Source organism: Trachymyrmex cornetzi, unplaced genomic scaffold (genome assembly GCF_001594075.2).
Source record: "Trachymyrmex cornetzi isolate Tcor2-1 unplaced genomic scaffold, Tcor1.1 scaffold109, whole genome shotgun sequence".
NCBI classification, from domain to species: Eukaryota; Metazoa; Arthropoda; class Insecta; order Hymenoptera; family Formicidae; genus Trachymyrmex; species Trachymyrmex cornetzi.
The window spans coordinates 317,913-337,111 of record NW_017295642.1 but is presented as its reverse complement, the minus strand read 5'-3'; the positions used below and the strand labels follow the sequence as shown (position 1 = coordinate 337,111).

Sequence of the window (19,199 nt, the reverse complement as noted above, 5' to 3'; positions counted from 1 at the left end):
CCTTTGCGATCCTGCGAACACACGGCACGCGCAATCAATGATTGTGCATAAATAATGACTTTGGATAATCTCTTATTTTTTACGATTTAATCATTCTTGTTTTCTCTTCCTTTCTTAAAATAATTTTGTAATACAGTATTGACATTGTCGATGCAAACGAACTCATGCATAGGAAGCCGTATGTAGCGGATTTAAAACCAGAAGACATCGCATTCCACGTTTCATGAAGAATGTACGTGCGCCGCAATGATCTACTTTCGCTAACATTTCGAACGAATATTTGGACACCCGCATTGCATGTCGAAGAATATCGAAAATTCCACCAAAAATAGAATTAGGTCGACCGGTTAAAAATGCTTGAGATATCTCGGCGTTTCCGCATTACTTTCTAACACGTTCCACTTTCATAGCTATTTCTCGACAAAAGTCGAGGAACATTGTCGCGTTTTGATAAGCGGGTAGATTTGAATATCAATGGCCCCAAGGGAACCTCGGCAAACATGGGGAAATGCGTTAATTTGCGAGGCACGTGCGAAATGTTTGATCGCAAATTGTTTCAGAAACGACGTGAACGATTACATTAAATAACTTTAGGAAGCGGCGAATTCGTACGAATTTCACGAACCGTTGACTTCCTAAAATATGTATTATCATTTTGTGAATGACAGTACGAAATAATTTTACAAACAATTGAAAAATTTGGGCTAAATTTAATACAATCATGTATCCGAAATGATTCATCAATTTTTGTGCTAATTTCACACAAAATGAATATATTAAAAATAACACAAATGTTATGTAAAAAGTTAATATCAAAAACACTGATACAATTTGTAAGCATATTTTTTTTTTTTGAATTTACATTTTAAAACATGTTATTTTTATGTTATTTATTACTAATAAATTGTGTTATTTTTTATTATTATCTAGAAAATGTTGAATATTAATTATTTATGTTAAATGATTCAAATTGCACGATTACATGTTGAATTAACACTTGAATATGTTAAAAATTGAACATAAAAATTTTAACAAAGACGCACGTGTTTTGAAATAATAATTTAATAAAGTCGACCACGCTTCTACGAATAATAATAAATCGCCAAGTCACGCGTATTTTGAAAACAACATATGACTGTACCAAGTAACAACTTCACATGTACATGCAATTTTTGCGTATGGAATATGTGTATTTCATTACGTAATTATATTTAATTAAAAGCAATTTTATCACGTATACATATTAATAATACAGTCATATTATGTGCAACAGCACGAGAACGTCCGATGCAGCCAGATGGCTCCGGCAAATGCGATAGATTCCTTTCCGTGTTTTTTCACTGCAGCACCGATGAAGTTGTAAAACAGCGTCGTCATGTCGACTACGAAAGAGTCATTGCCGGGGCGTGGAAGCAACGGTACTCGTTCTCTCTCGCACAGTATCTTTTCATAGAAAGACTACAGATTCCATTGTAGGAATTCTCTTTCTTAGTGCCAACAATGTTTTGAAATAATTCACGCATCTAACATTATTTATTATGATTTAATTGACTTTATCAAATTATTAAATCATACGGAAAACAATCGGCAGTGCGTGATCACGCGATGTATATAATAGACTAACCTACTAGAGATAATTATCTCAAAATTGCATTTAATTTCTTTTACGATTGGTTAGAGCAAATTAATAATGGATATTGTTTGTAGACGTCTGCTGCACATTCTTGTGCTTCAAATAGAATTATTATAATAGAAAAGTGAAGATATTATAGATAAGAAACATGAATAACATTTTTAATTTTAATTTTTAATTTCAATCTCATTTATGTTAATTAATTTGTTTGCATGAAATTCTGATTGAGATTAGCGGGGCATTTAATTGCTGTAATCAGAGCAAATAGCAATTTTTCATGCCAATATAAAACGTATGTTTTTGCACGAAATCTAAAAATCCGTGATTTCCGGTCAATTAACTGGCGAAATACTATTGTGAGAAAAAGAGGTATCGAAGAAAACGTTTTTATCTTTCAGAGAATAGAGATCGAAAAGGAACGAACAGATGGTTAGAATAAATATGGTAACACATTAGGAATACGCGAAGCATCCGCTTTTGCTCTGACTTTAATTGAAAGCGTTGCTTCATTCGCGTCACTCGATCTTTTCACGATAAAGTATGCATGATGTGCCGCATGGTCGATCAAAAGAAATTCCGCTAATTAATTTAAATCGCGTTCTTTCCTTTCCGATTATAAACACAACTGATTTCCAATGCATTTAATATTGTTTTGCGTAATATATGAAGCGTGCCACGGCAAATCGTTACAAGTGCCAAAATGATAAAAATGCATTTTATTGTATGAGTGGGTTGTAAGTGCCGCATTCTATTACATACTAATGTTTGGTGTGAAGTACTGTTACAAGTGGAAAAAATTGACCACAAGTTGTAAGTGCAATTGGCATTTTTACTTATTGTTAGACTCACAATGTTTTGACTTGCACTTTACTTAGATCTACAACGTTTGGAAATTTTAGCAATTTTAACGCGACTTTTTACACTATAGAATTATTAAAAATTATTGTAAAGACTAATTGTTCATATCTTTAGTTATTACGGTAATTGTCGAATTTTGGAAGTGTTTTCAAGAGAAAATAAGTTTTTCCTTTTTCTTGAAAAGTTTTAAAAATACACTTACAACGTTTTGCTTTAGTATACGCTTCATATTATCACAGGTTGTATCGCGGAACATCCAACTGATTTCTAAATCTAACTGATATCTACAATGTAACATTTTTATCGCGTCACTAAAAGACGATGGAGACTGTCGGATGGAATATATATCGAGCGAAGGTCTTTGCCCTAGGACGCGGCGGTTCGTAGACGGTCGATGGCCAGGGTAACAACCGAAGTAGACGTACCTTCCCCACTCAAGGATTTCTACCCTTTTATACAGGCTGACTCGCACCGAAATTGAGCTTCAGACGAACCATTTTAGTTTTCCCTGTTTTCGTTTCGACGTCATGAGATTTTGTGACATTATTAGTAATAACACATAGTAAAAATATTTTATATTTGCGTTAGAAATGATCCACTTAAGTCCTTATTAAAATTTTGTGTTGAATGTTTAGTACATCTGAGTGTTAATTTAACATATGATGGAGTTATTTGAATATTTTGTGTTAAATTGATATTTAACATTTCTTAGTATTAAAATAACACAATTTATATATAAGTGAACGAATAACATAAAAATGTTTTTCTTTAAACGAAGATTCTAAGATAAATGAATAAAATGAATAAAATTTTTGTTTTAATTTTTACATAATATTTGTGTTACTTTTACGTATTTATTTTGTGTTATTTTAATACGAAATTTATTTGATATAAAAATTTAAGTGGATTGTTTGGGATATATATTAAATTTTACACAAATTTCCAGCTGTGCAAATATTATATTTGCGTCATATTACGAATAAACTGAAACCTGTTATTAGTGAATGTATATTTACACGATTGATATCGATCTCTGATATTTGACAAATTTAATTAAAAGATAATGCTCTTCCACGTGCCAGTAATCAATAGCTCTTAATACCGCAGCTTCTGTTCTATGGCGACTTTGATGATAACAACGACATAAAAGAAAGGTATCAGGAGATGAGTATTTTTAATTGAGAAGACAGTTCTAATCAGACAGTTTCGGCAGGCGAATCTCGACACGTCGGAATACTCAAAGACGAGCTGAATCGCAGATGCAGCGTACATTTAACTCGATTGAGCATTACCGTCTTACTGTTATACACATGGCGCCCGTTAACGAAGACAAATAGGTTTCGCGAAGGTCAACAGCTTGCATAATCATTGCTCAGCGAGAAAGTATTCGTGTAATCTTAATAGATAATTTTAAAAGATAATCAAATAATTCTGAAGTAATTTCAAATATAATTTATTATGCAATATCAGTATCCAGTATTTAATATTATTTAGTAATTTATGACAACCTGTTTGCCTGGATTATATCTTTTCTTGCTGATTACGCTTCTTTGCAGGATGCTAAATTTAGTTCTTCGGTAGTAGATCGTTTTCATCGCACGCTCTGGCTTCCTGTGTGTCTCGCAACATTTACCGGCGTCACGTAACGCCACGTAAACTCCCTTTCTTACGCAAACGTAATTTATCTCAGCGATAAAAGTCCTCGTGTCTATCGATCCCCGCCATGATGTGTGGACGCTTTTACGAGGAACGACTTTAGAACGACGTGGCTGGGAGACGTGAGTGCACGGTCCCGTTGTGTACTCTTGAAACCACTCGTAGACTAACGAAAGATTATGCATTTTCATCGTCACGAATGAAGATACCGCGATAGAATAAGTACTTTAGCTCAACCTTCCTGTGTAACCGCATCGCTGGTCTTTTATACAATATTATAAAGTCTTAGCAGGATCCTAGTCAGCTTGCTATCGCTCGCTGTCATTGTGTTGAAGGCTTAGTTCCAATTTAACCAATTTTATAACATACAGTAACAAAAAAGAGAGAATAAGAAGTAGATAGATATGTCTTTCATATAGTCTTTATTGCATTTAATTTAATGAATACACTTTTTGAATGAATGTCTGTACATAAAGTTTTACGACTTTCAGTTAAGATCTGAAACATCGTAGGATGATAACCATGGTTGTTATCTATCCGGTTTTTTGAACGAATCTTTGACTAGCTGCTTTAATGACTTCTTTTTATGAAGAAATAGTAGTATAGAGTGGTAATCTTATCAGTTTTATTAACGGTATGCATATTCAAATTACGTGAAAGAATGACAGTCAACTTTTCTCCAGAAAAGAAATATCCGGTACAACAGAGCTTAACCTGGAAATAATCTAATTTTCTTTCCTGTCACTTTAGATATTTTTTGCATCTTAATTAAAAAGTCACTATTTTTAGCTACATTTTGTATATTATTGATTATTCTATAATTTATCATTCGAGACCATTATGTATGTAAATTTATTCAATATTTTCTTTAAAAAAGTAAGATGAAATAAGAAAAATTGTGACAGAGCTTCTTCAATTTTTTATTATTAAGATAAAACTCATCCTAGGTGAGACTATTTCCGAGTTAATCTTGATGACTTTTTTTGAGTTAGCGACAAACTATTGTGTCGAACATTTTCATTATTTTTTTTCGACTTCCGACGAAATACTAATCTAAAGGTGGCAACAGTGGTAGTAACGCAAAGGTAATGGAAAATACAAATATGCGGAACGCGAACAAATACGCCGAGTTCGTCGTTATGAAAGAATGACGTAGGAACCCATCGTGAGTTATGCATCGCTGATCTAGAAAAAACCGGCTCCTCTAATGTCGGTGTAACTTGCAGTTTCGTAATTCTCGGTCGTTAACAAAGGAGAGCTGCAGCGCGACGACATGCGCCTTTGCCTTGTGCCTTGCGTGAAATAGGCTTCATGAACACCGTCGCTTAGCATGGAAGCAGACATAAGTATATTAAGCTCGTGACATATGGGACATACTCCTCGTCGTACTCGGTTGGCGGGATACGAGCGTGAATCACACGGACGATATATACCTGCGAGTGACAACGATAATAGAGCGCGATATCGCTACGCTATTTTCGCACGTCGCACGATAATATCGTACTTGCTTGCACACCGCCAACATCACCACGTGCTACGGCTTTGTATTCATAAAACAAAACGAGATCCGCTCGGCCGGGATGAGAATTTCATCTGCGAAAAACTAGATGAAACCGAGAAACTGCGGTGGTCACTCGCAGAGACAACGATATCATAGGAAGAGAATGGGAAAAATGTTGAAGCTCTTACACGAATAGAAATTCATTTCGACTTATCTATCTAATCTTACATGATTGCGTAAAGTTCCTCCGAAAACACGTAGAATTTTAATTGCCCGGCATTATGTTTCGTGTTATCTGTATTAACAACGACATTTACAAACAGCACGGTATAATACTGCTATCTGCGTCTCTCCATATTTTGTTACATGCTCGTATTCTCGCGTACATTTACCTACCAAGCTCGAAAAGGCAAACATAATTAACGAGCACACTCGGCATTTTGGAGCATAATAACCATTATTGTTATAATGGTATTATTATATTGCTAAATTTTTTTTCTCGAGGAAGAGATTTTCTACAAATAAGAATTAATTTAACACACATTAAGAGAGCCATGTTTGGTCAAGGCAAAGTCTTGGTGTCTAATTATATTTTTGTGAATTTTTATAATTTTCAGCTCAAGCAAATCGTATGCCGATTATTTGTCGGTCTTGAAAAACAGTCCTGAACTGCTGGAGTAAATCATTTTAATTATGTGAATATGTGAACTTTTCAATTACGAATTTGTTCTTTTGATTTTTTTTTTGAATTGTCATTGCTAGTCGATTTTCGGCGCAAGCTTTTTTTAATTAACCATTAGTCGTTACTTTATATCTATGTATTATGTTGGTACTTAATTACGGTTTCAATTACTGCAGTAATTAAGAGTTCTTTCCTATTCCACGTGTTCCATACGTTAATTCTCATACGGGCAAGGGAGCTTTTATTTTCTCGCGTTTTCGGACGCATTTCACGAGCAATTAATATTTTACCGCCACAACGCGCATGTGTTAGAAATGCAAGCACAATGTTTACGCTGTTCGTTGTATACAGCGGCCACGTTCGTCCGGCCGACCGATTAAAATTCATGGACGAATTCGGGCGATGCGTCGCGAAAGAACGTTAGGACGAACGTAGGCAACCGTTATTACTGTCGTTATTTTCTCTCGTTTCCAGCGTGGGTGAGCTTTTTCGCAGGCAAGTCGGCGGAAGTAAGCGTGCACGGCACCGCGAAATTGTCTCGCGACTTAGGCGCCGGCTGATTCGCTCTGCATTTAATTACTTTCACAGTACCTACGCTATATTTTTAAGTGGGATTATGCTGATCTATGGCGCAATGCGAACCGCCGCCGCCGCCGTCGCCGACTTTGCACTTAATTCGAAATTCCTGCGTACGCTGCGAGTCAAATATCACGTTGTCTTGCCATTATTGATTTGTCAGCATTCCAAATTACAAAAGTTGCTCCGAATTAATTCAGTAAAATATAGTGAATGTAAAAAGAATCCATAGAGGAAAGATTTTTTTATAAAAAAGTTTTATTTAGAAAATAACTAATTACTTATTAAGAATAAATACGTTTTGTTATACGTTCTAATATACACAAAAGAGCTTCGTAAAAATAACAGTGTTCATGCTTTTAGAAATTATACATTTCTCGGGTACGAACACTTTGTGTACGTAAATAACACAATTTTTTATTTTATTGTTAAGATAATATGTTTTAATTATTGCACAATCTTTTTAGGTAAAATAATTTTGAAAAATATATAATTTTTTTAAATTCTTTGTTAACAAATTGCTAATATTTACTTTCTAAAAATAAGGTTTTTTTAAAAGATATTTTCTCTGTATAAACCCTTTTACACTCCTTTTACACTCTTTTTACACTCACTATATACTTATGATATGTAAGATGTGTTACATGTACGTGCATTTGAATTGTACTAATCTTTGTATTTTCTGTCTTGTTACAGGTAATTTCTTTTCCTGTTTAAAGTCTAATGCATTTCGGGGTGAGTGATATTTTATATAATTATCCATATCTCTTTTATTATTACATATTACAATTGTTATATATTCATTTAAAACATGAAATTATATCAGGTTATGGTTATGTAATTTTCATCAGAATTTCATGGCTTTCTCGAAGGAAGATTTCGGAACATTTGCAATCACATACTGAAATTTTTACCTCCGAAATATTTACTTTCGAAAGACATTCAGCAAAATGGAAATTATACGGAATGGTGCGTTGCTGAAATTTTCTTATTGTCTTTCCATCCAACTTCCTTGCGTATATAATATCTTACGTTGTAATATAATCCAGCGATTTCGAAACATTTTTCTTCCAATTTATGACGAGCTTCTATTTTCATAACTTTTGTGTAACGGTATTTTTTATCTTACATGAATATTTGTGAACGAAGAAGCTCTTGATATCAGAGGTTAAGAGAGGAAATTAATTTTCTGAATGTACATGCTAAGCCTAAAAGCTGCTTACTTTGCTTTACACAATTCTACGGAAAACTTGGAAGAGATTTTAAATATAATATGTAACGTAGACCAAGATACTTTTTCTTTGTTATAAAACAGAGTAAAATTACGTCATAAAGAAGGTTTCCTGACGTGAATTCCGTAAAATTACGATTTGCGATTCTATCATAAAAGCGATAACAGCTTCTCCAGAATGAGTCAGTCATCGCACTTTGGTGCGTTTTTAGTTTCGCGAAAACCATATTGCTCGTAATATAATGTAATTAAAATAAATACACGAATGGAGCGATAAGGTGTCTGACAAAATTACTCGTTTAAATTCGCAATGATAAAGAGTGTTACACGAAGGTTAATTGACGATTAAAAGTACACAATTGGCGATTCCACGGTGTATAAGAATAAATAGGTACGTGTTTTCTTTTTGGCCATTCGTACAACAGATGCGATCGGTTTTGTGGAGATTTCATGGATTAGAGAGGATGCGACGATTTCCAGTGGCCAGCTCTCGAGGCCATGAAGTTTAGAGAGATTCGGCTGGCAACTACTAACCGCAACATGGACCAATGAGAGGGACAAAACTTGATTCCACGGGATTACGCCCCTGGATGAAGCTGGGAATTAGCCTGGGAAAGCGTAACGAGCTCGGCCGTTCCGCTAAATGAAATCATGTAGATTGTATCTCGTAGATTTTAGACTCTAGTATTAACGTCATTTTTAGAAATTCTTAAAGAGCGAAAACTTGATTAATGGGTTTCCGTTAAACACAGAGAACATTATATATGAATATATTTAACTCGGCATATGCTGCAAAGAAGTATCTCTTCAATATAGAACGCATTTTTCGCTACCAATGAATATCAGGTAACAAGAAAAGTTCTGTTGTTTTTCCAAATCTATTAAGTTTAATGCATAATATAATATGAAAAATTACGTTACAATATCAGTAACATTGAAAACGAGACGCACTGTAGAGTCTACTTATGTACAGAAAATTGGAAAGGAGGTGTTATCGTGAAAATTGACTCGGAAATGAATAATTCAACCTCAATTATTCGCACTTGTATGCTGTCTACATGCTGAATTTAAGCTTGTGACAAAGGCTTGAAAGATATGCTAGGCTTTCTGTGAAGGCACAGCCTTTGCTTAAGTTGAAATTTGACAACATACAAGTGAATACCTGAAATTAGGGTACTCATTTCCGGATCAATTTTCACAATGGCATCTCCTTTCCAATTTTCTGTATATAAGTAAACTCTACAGTGGTTTCATTCGACAGAAAACACAGCTTTGCAATTATTGCAAGATTCTTAACATAATTGGTTTATACATTTAAATCCAGCGAAGAACTAAGGGCAAGAAAGAACAATCATTTAAAAAAATTTTACAACAATTACAAAGCTACTTTTTCTGCTGAACGCAACGAGATATGTTTTATTTTCAATGTCACTGCGGTATTAAAATACAATCTATCGGGTTTTTTTTTATGTCATAAACGCACATTAAACTTTATAATTCTAAAAAACCGACAGAATTTTTTGATTGATGTTACACATGATAAATGATAATATACATGAAACGATTTCAGAGATGATTATATGTTATTAAACGCTATTATGGTAATCGGTAACGCAAGTATAGATATTAGCAGGTATCTCCAAACACAGGAGTGTCAAATGGACATTGTTCTCCCGATAAATTCAAAACGAACGTAATAAGAGCGGCTTTTATAGGCCATGTGACATGTCGCCAAGGCGATAATTTATACTGCGTCGATGTATAAACACGACGCGCGTTACCGTCGTTTGTTCGTATTTTTCTCGCGATCGACGCGACGTGCACACGATAGTTACGAGGTAAACGTGTCTCGAGTGCCAAGTTTTCCTGATTTCCCGTTGGTCCGTTTGAGCGATCGCGAAAAGGAGTGTATTTCTTTGATACGTACGTACGCTGTGCGTCTTTGCGAGATTTATAAGTATAAAGGCGAGCGCATTGCGCTCATCGCTCCTGTACTTACCGCTTAGCGATCCGCTATTTTTGCGAAACAAAGGATATAAGATTTGTAGTAGAGTTTTATACATTAATAGGGGTGAGCTGTGGGCTGTGCGAATGAAAGCGCCTCTGAGGAGTTTTCCCCCGTCAAAGTTATGCAACCATTATTTTCTTTTTGTCGCGGCTTTACTTTCCTTCCTCTGTGCCAGTTTGCAAACAGATTCTCCAGAAAGAAAACGACAGGTAATATAATGTGTCGTGCGTAACGTTACGAGACACACTCATGTACGCAGCAACATTAATCAAAATAAGTTTCAATTCATTTCACGAGTTCGAAAAAAACATATCGCTTGAATCGCTTCCTTATTTCAAAAGTGACACAAATAAAAAAATTGAGTTCCCTCAAAGGAGAAAAATTATTTAACTTGACAGAAAATTAATGAATAATTAAATATTATCCATAAGATTAATATATTTTTAATATGATCAAATTTTTTAACATTTTAATTTGATTTAAGAAATTCTTAAAACATTTTTTTTCAGTTATGACGATTTTTTAAAGTTAAATTAGTTTATCTTTTATGATTTACGTAAATCATTCATGCTAATAACTCGAAAATCATGTTTTTTAAACTATGTCACTTATGAAGTAAAGGAGCGATGTGTCGAGGATTTTTATCGATTTTTAGAGATTTATATATGCGTTTTTCCAATAAGGTCTCCAATGCTAATTACAAGTTCAATATTATGCAGTTCGTCACTGAATAAGTACGTAAACCAAGATAAGCAGTCGCTTAATCACCGTCCGACTTACCCGCAGCTAGATTTCACCTGATCTTTTTTTCTACGCAATTAACATATTTTTCCCTTAATTTTTCTGATTCCCGTGATGAGAGACGAAGCGTAGGACAGTTAAATTGCCTACGTTATCCTCATTCTCGATGCAAATCCTCATCCATGTCGAGATCTCGTTTATTGCAACGGCCAGTCTATCTAACGGGTGTTCTTTTATGTACGTAACGGCGAATGCTCAACGTCCACGACACGAATTGCTATTCGTCCCACGGGAATCGTAGCTCTGCAGCGATTATTCATCTTTCGGAACGCCGGGCACGAAATCCCGATAATCCTGGCATGCCAAGGAGCGGACACGCGAACACAATAATTTAGAATCGGGATCTTCTCGGTACCGAAAGTTACCGTTAAAAAGGATTGGAAAGATGACACGTGGGCTTTTGGGATACGTGTGAAAGGAGCCTATCTCAAACCGCCGTACAGAATTTCGGTATTCTGGAGATTAATTAAAGTCGCATTAAGAAAAGAGGGTTTGGCATTTCTGACTATAATTGTGTAGTAAAATAACTATGGTTAGGAGATAATTTCAAATATTAAATAGTAAAATATCAAGACATAAATGGTAAATAAAATAAATTTTTATTCAATAGATGCAATTGTAGTTGTAATGAATAACTATGTACTTTCTTAAATTTACTTAATACTATTCATATCTCTAATAGTAATAAATTTTTATAACTATTTAGAAAGACGAGATCGGGTCTTCTTTTTTATCTTTAATCGATAGGTAAAAAAATAAATAATAACACATGGAACTTCTCCCTCTCTATTTATTTATAGATGAAAAATACAATAAAATTTACTGACTTTATAATTGCGGTAAAATACAAAACGCTTTGACCAGCCGTAGGTAGCAACCCCAACCTTACCATTAAAGAGTTAACTATAACGATTGAAATTAGTTATCGTGTAAAATTCTGTGCGCTTAATAGTAGCTCTTACTCTCGATTCGATCTACCATTTGTTATTAATATCTATCGTACAGTTCATTTTGTCTTTTAATTTCTTATATGCAAGTATTACTTAAATTATAGCAATTAATTGATTTTGACAAGTTGATTAATAGCAAGTTTTAACTATTGGAAATAATTAAATATAATAATATTTTATACGCCCATACACAGGAAAACTTTCTCCTTCCTCTGCTTAGGTACTCCAATATTTTAAAACAAAAATTCAGCGTATACTTATATTGCAATTATTTTTATCATTTTTCCAATTATCGAACTGTGATAAACAATTTTATCAGATGCATTTTTCTTTGTCTCAAGTGATACGTTTTGATATTGGTAAACAATGATACATGATATTCTATATCAGCAAGTCAGATTAGTGATAATCCGTGAAAAGGCGATCTTACGAATTTGCGCCATTTCATTGGACTTTCCGCAATTCTGAAATGCCAATTGCTTCATTCGTCTCCTCTGACTCACAATGGCGCAAACATAGATGAGGAAACGCGTCTAGTCTTTGTGGCGACATTGTGGCTATCCCCCGGTATATATACGCGGGAAGTTGGTCGTCGGAGTCTTGTCTGCAGATTGAGTTTATCTGAGAAGGTCAAGTTTTGAAAGCCGATTTCAGATGTTTTGAATCGTTCCACCGCGGTGGAAAATGAAAATGGAAATTTTAACCTGTTTTTGTCTTGATCAGAGTTTTTCGAGAGAGGAATTTTTTTTCTTCAAATGGAAGTACTTAAGTATTCAAATATGATCTTGGATATCTCGTCTCCACTTAAATAAGATTTCGAATTCAATTTGCTTAAGCCAATAAATTAATATTAATGACTTTTGAAAATATTAACTCGTCAATTGGAATGTGTCAATTGGAATGATATAAGTGTTAAATTGCTAATAAATTATAATAAACGAAGATCTCGATGTATATACAAATATAACAACGCAATAGAAAGTATTTTGTGGTATAATTCTTTCTATATATGATTTATGCATTTCGAAGAGTAATCGAGTTAATGAATGCCAATTGAATCCTCTCGGAATATACATTTTAATGGACCGATTCATCAAAGTTTCACTCGCGGGCACATTTATCTTTGATGAATCAATCGTCTGTATGGAAACTCTGCATTTTTATTACAGCATAGGGTTAACTTTTGGCACAAGCCGATTATGTTTTCTCTCGTGTGTATATGATAGTTAAGAGAGATGAAATTAGTTTTCTTTTTTTTTCCTTGACAGGCAATTATGTGCGACCGCATGTGTTCGCATGGGTAACGCAATAAATAGCTCCAGTAGTTTTTAATGAACTCTCGCTGAGGGAAGCGGTAATCTCTGCACTGTATTCCGCGTGTGTTCGTCGTTCCTACAGTCCTCGGGGAAGCATTAATTAACGTTAATTAATTTAACATACTTAACGTCAATCCCTTGTCTGGGTTGTGAGGGAATGGCTGATATACGGACGACGCTTGAATATCCACAGACTGCTTCTCGATTGTGGTCCAGGTCACATGCTTGTGCAGAGCTTTAGTTTTCGCATTATCCGCTTGAGTTAATACCCTCGCGATTTCGATGGGTAATCGAACCGAACAATTACACGAAAATCCGGTACATTGCTATATAACCGATTATTTCGTCATGTTCGAGATAATGTATTTATTCGCTTTTTATTCTAACTTTTATTATACATGAATTAGACATAATAATTATGTAAAATACATCAGGAATAGAGCAATATGTAATTTATAATATATGAGACTGAGTTAATAATTGTCTGAAATGTATTTACAAAATTTATTACAGCCTCAAGGCAATTTTATATTTGTATTATTTTTCAACATAACTCTCTTGCGATAATTATTAACTCGTAAATAAATGATATGACGAAATATCAGAGATACATCATAAATCAAGGAAATTGTATTTTGTAAATTACCGAGGTAATTTCAACTTTATGAGTTCCCGTCTCTTGCCTACAATTCAAACTCGATCTCATTATACTATTCTGTGAATCATATTCAGAGAGAGATTGTCATATTTAAAGCTTTGTATCAGGTTCAGTACCACGTTAGGAATTTTGAATATAAAACTTTCAACCAATGACGATACTACCGCGTAATTTCGTAGTCATTATGGGCTCCCAAGAAAGTTTTCACATAATTCGCGAATGCGAGACTTAGTTTGAATATTCTCGGCTCATATAAAACGCAAAAAATTGACCAAGGGACAATTTTTAACTAGCAGGTTGTCAAGCCCTCCTTGCGTGTACATAAAAGATGTAACAAAAGAAATCTGAGTCTTGAAAACCTGAAGAAATAGTGAAGTTTGAAAACTTTCTCTTACATTTGATTAAATTAACATCTATAGTTTGCATAGACATTAAATATAGCGCAGATCCACCATCGTGAAGGAATCCACGCCGAAAGAGATGAATTCAGCGAGAAAAATAAGCACTTGTCCGAATTTAGCCGGTGTTTACACACGGGTGCAGAATTGCATGAAATTAGATGGTGCACAACGGGGACGACTCATCGTATTTGTACCTCCTTGACACGATTGATCTTCCGTTCATTGATCCATACGTTGAATTTCCTCGGTTGCTTTCAATGCACCGTAAGATTCTCCGCTGCGCTTCATTCTGGAGAACCGGTTTTTCGTGCTTGATTCACGAAGCGAGGCTGGTCTGTAACTACCGTCACTTCACAGAACTTTATTTTGGTATGTTTTTTTTTTCCGCATTCTGTATCTCGCGCCAGATAAAAGCTATAGGGTGAAAACTACGCCCATTTTTTTCGTGCGCATCCCACGCCGGTAGATTGCCATTTCTCGAAACGACGGTATCTCTTATTTCGTGAGAAGTCGTCCCGTGGGAAAAGAGCCGTCTAAGATACGGAGTGTGTCTCCTCCGAGATTGTAATTCGCGAGCACTTCGTTTTATGCAAATCAATGATGCAGGACTCTTCTAGCAACTTTTTTATTCCCTTTCTATTTTTCGAAATTGTTTTATATATATATATTTACGCCGTAACTCTATTTTACAATCGAATGAAATGACGAAAAATACGAATTGAAACAACTATATGAGACATGGATATTTAATATTTAATATTCGATGATTATGATTGTTATGTAATATTTACATTTCATCGTTCTCGAATATTTTCCAATCGGAATTATTATCGAGTGATGTGGAGACCCGATAAATTCTAGCCAAGCTTTATCTCCCAAACTTATTTCGCGCCAACGGGTTGGATGCATCCCGGTATCATCAATCCCTCGCACTTTCCAGCGTCTCGTGCATCCACCCAAGAATCCTCACGATGTCATTCTGATGCGCACCCTGAGGAAATTGTCAAGCCCTGACGACTGATACGGATTTCGTTCCTTACTTTGCATCGCCTATCTCGACGGTTTCTAATTTATCTCCATCATCGCTCTCGACAACGCGCAAAAACGATGGCTCCGCGACTCTACGGTTCTTAACTTCGTAACTCTCACGAGCAAATTTCTCAGTTATCGCAGTTTTAATGCAGTTATCTAAAAGTTACCATCTGATAAAATATCAATCGTATTTCTCGGAATACTTGCAGTTTTCTCAAGAAAATATTATTCAATTATACAGTACGTCGTATTTTATTTAATTTGATAACGTTTTTTTTAATAATAACGCTCATATTTTCTATAGAAATTATTTGAGAATTAATTGCAAACAATTTCAGAATTTCTTTTACATAATAACGTTAGCTTCTTGTATACGCAAGTCCGTCTTCCCGTATTTGTTTAGCGGAAATGTGTTATTAACTTAATTTATTGGCGCACTTTTTCTGTACTATTTATCCAAAATTTAATTTTCTTGCAGTCACGCTCGTAACGTTTGCTCTCTAGTCTCCAGTATATTAGCTTTAGTTTTGCGCCACTCTCGTTTGTCTCTATGGTACCGTTGTGAACTTTTCTAGACAGAAAGAAACTTCTTGTTTGCGAGTTTATGTTCTCGAGCCTTTTTTAGCAAGTAACGTTGCATTAAGGGATGCGTAACGAAGCAGTTGCCGAATTTAATATATATATATATATATATATATATATATGTTTATGTAATAATTTATGCATTTTTTTCTCCAAAACTTATACGGTAAACTTCTTTTATTTGCACATATGTTATATGTTATTTACGTTGTTATTTCGTGTTTTTAGATTAGATTTATAAAAGCAGTATTTTTTTCTATTTTTTATGATTTAGTAAGTTTAACAATAAAATTCAGTCTTCGACGGTAATGGATTACCGGTTGTTTTCCAAATCTGTAACGTGTAGTGAATTGTAATTTATTCTCTCTCTGCCGTCTCGAGCTTCTCGTTGCTTTGCCCTCTTCAATCATCTCTCGTAAAACTCAATCGTCGTGAAAGGCGCCTCTTAAACTTGAAGATTATATTGTGTCCCTAAAAAAAACTTAATTAAAAAAAGAAAAAAATATATGCCAAGTGGATGAAAAAGGAATCGAATATTACATTCCTTTTAATATAACGGATATGAAATAAATCCAATTAGCCAAGTATTTCATAACGTGAGACACATAAGATAGATTGAAAGTGACTAAAATGGTCAACTGGATTATAGCGAAGAAAAAACTTGACGTATCCGGGTCGCATTAAAACGTAATATTCTATAAGGACCAATATGTTTTCATAGTATGGAAATTATTTGCAATACTAATTGATAAAAAGGTTATTACATACAATATTTTGCAGATATACACAATACATGAAAACAATAATTCAACAAAGAAGACATGTTAATTATTACTTATTAAACCTGTAAATTCGTTATCTATAATGTATAATAAATGTATATGTATAGGTATAAAAAATTAACAAAACAAAAAAGTAAAAAAAGAATTTGTAATATCCAAACTTTCTTAAAGTAATTATTTTTTTTATTATATTTTTTTTTAATTATTGAAATTAAAATTATTAAAACTGTAAAAACGATCTATCTACAATTGCAATAGTATTCTATATTTGCTTCACAATAATCAGATTATTATTTCCGTGAATTACTAAGCAGTAAATTGCAAAAAGTGAAGATTTACGATTTTATTGTATGTTTTACGGTTTCAAATATTAGGTGTTTCTTCCGTCAGACCGCATTCTAACTTATACATAACCAGTGTCATGTTCTCGCTGTCCACACCGAAAAATCCGTACCAACCCGTTCAGCCACGAATTTTGATTTATCTGCTCCGCCGTCGCGACCTTCATGCTCGGTACATCGGCCTCGTACATCCTCCACCTTCCACCCACAATTTTCCATCCTTCCGAATGAGAAGGGATAGATAGAGCGAGCGAGAGAGAGAGAGAGAGAGAGGGGGGGGGATGTTTTTTTGCCAAACAAAGTAATTCCACCAGCAGACACCCCCACCAGTTTGTCGGCCGCGTGGCGATACACGTATCCCCTCTCTTGATAATCGTCGACGGTGGGGATGCATTCGGGGGTGGTGACGGCGGCGACTAGGGGCGGCTGGCCGGATGGTTGGCTGGCCGCTAAGGGGTTGCGTCGCGGCGCCGCCGTTGTCGTTTCTTGTGGATTCAGTCTCCCTGAAAGAGGGAAGCTCTCAGTTGATGCGCGACCACCCTGCACGCGACACCTACATCGTATCGTCACTGCTATCCCTGCAAGCCGTGTGAGAAGCACCTGCTGCTCCCGATCGAAGGGGTGCGTAATATACACGCGAGCGACGAAAAGGACGTGAAAGGTAATTGGAAAGTACCGTGCCCGTGATTTAATTTAATTGGTTTTATCTACTCGAAAGGGTGTGCCGGGAAATATTGATCCCCACATATAAACCATTAGAAAAGTCTTTATAATAATTAATGTCATTTATTTTTTATAGAATATTACGCTTGCGATTCAATGAATACATAATTTCAATATTTATCATAATTTTATATCGATGACAAAAAGCGAAGTCTTCTTGTTACGCTTGTAATTGAATGAATATATAATTTCAATATTTATTATCATTTGATATGAATGACAAAGAGTTTTTCTTGAAAAACGAGCTTGAGAGAAAAAAATAGGAGAATGTTATAAAATTATATATTGTATAATATATCGATATTTGAACATTCGTTAAAATGGTAATGTTTGATGAAAATCATCTATTTACCTTCCGGCTCATCCGATACATTTATAATTCGTTACTTGAATCTTCTTGCGTCTGATGGATGGAGGTTAACAATTCATATGTACATATTGTTCATTTACATACTGGTTTTTGTTATGCAAATACGTCGTACAGTATGAGTCATCCTCATCGTTGATACGCGAACGTGACATTGCGAGTTATGGCTAGTCGTAGATGGAAGTTTCTTCATTATGCTGGTTCACCCTCGACCGATCATGCAACGGTTCAAACGCGAAAAATCACAGCATGTGCGATCACTTTTCCGATGACTAAGATTAAACAGAAACTTGTCTCTCTTCGCAAAATTATAGAACTTTTCGCATTAACGTATTTCCTGATGACCAAGCTCGAGTCTTTATGAAGATATAGCGCCTAATACGAAAAAACAACATTATTTTATTAAATTCAATTAAATCGTTTTACATAATTATTTTAATAATCTAACATAATTATTTTCAGATTTGTAGCTAAATTCAGCAAAACCATTCTTTTCGTGTAAAAAATAATTATTTCGTGTGTAGAAAAAACACGACTGACTGTTTTCTCTGATAAAATCTTTGAACTTTAATTGCACGAAGGTTTCCACTATTTGTTGCTCGATTCAGCAAGAAATAATGAATTCACGGCCATCATTCTTGTGTCAGGGATCATCAGATCCCGCACGGTAACGTTAGAAACCCGTTTCGTGTCCCGTAAGACACCGTGAGGGTAACACGTAATGGAACGAGGGAATATCTAACTATATCGGTACCGATTTCCGCGACTTGTTGAGATGGGCGTCGCGTGACGCAACCGTTCCTCACTTTGAGCGCATCTCCTCCTGGCAGAGATATCTCCGTTCGTATTGGAACGACTTCCTCGAGCGAGATCCGATCCCAAGACTTTCATCTGTGAAATTCGACGAAATTTGCTGGAATCTCCGTGGATTTCATTATCACGATCGACGTTAAAGATGCTAATATTATATCTGCACCGCTTCTTTGCTCCTAAATATTCAATCTGAAAAATAAGAAAAATACTCCATTAAAATACATATGTTACATTATAGTATCAATAATTCAATGAAATTAACTTATATTGTAGGTACTAATCATCTTA

The 19,199-nt window shown here is 34.9% G+C and overlaps 1 protein-coding gene across 2 annotated transcripts in view; it reads left to right on the top strand.

Annotated features, from left to right (window-relative positions):
- The window catches only part of GckIII (Germinal centre kinase III), a 128,951-nt gene that overhangs the window by 36,320 nt on the left and 73,432 nt on the right, over nucleotides 1–19,199 (top strand). Inside the window, exon 1 of one of the 2 annotated variants that reach the window (XM_018507390.1) lies at nucleotides 17,564–17,669. The exons of the other annotated variant lie outside the window; for it this stretch is intronic. The gene's annotated coding sequence lies outside the window, so the exon portion shown is untranslated. Of the gene's footprint in view, nucleotides 1–17,563; nucleotides 17,670–19,199 lie in introns of those variants that run through there. 2 annotated transcript variants of the gene reach the window in all.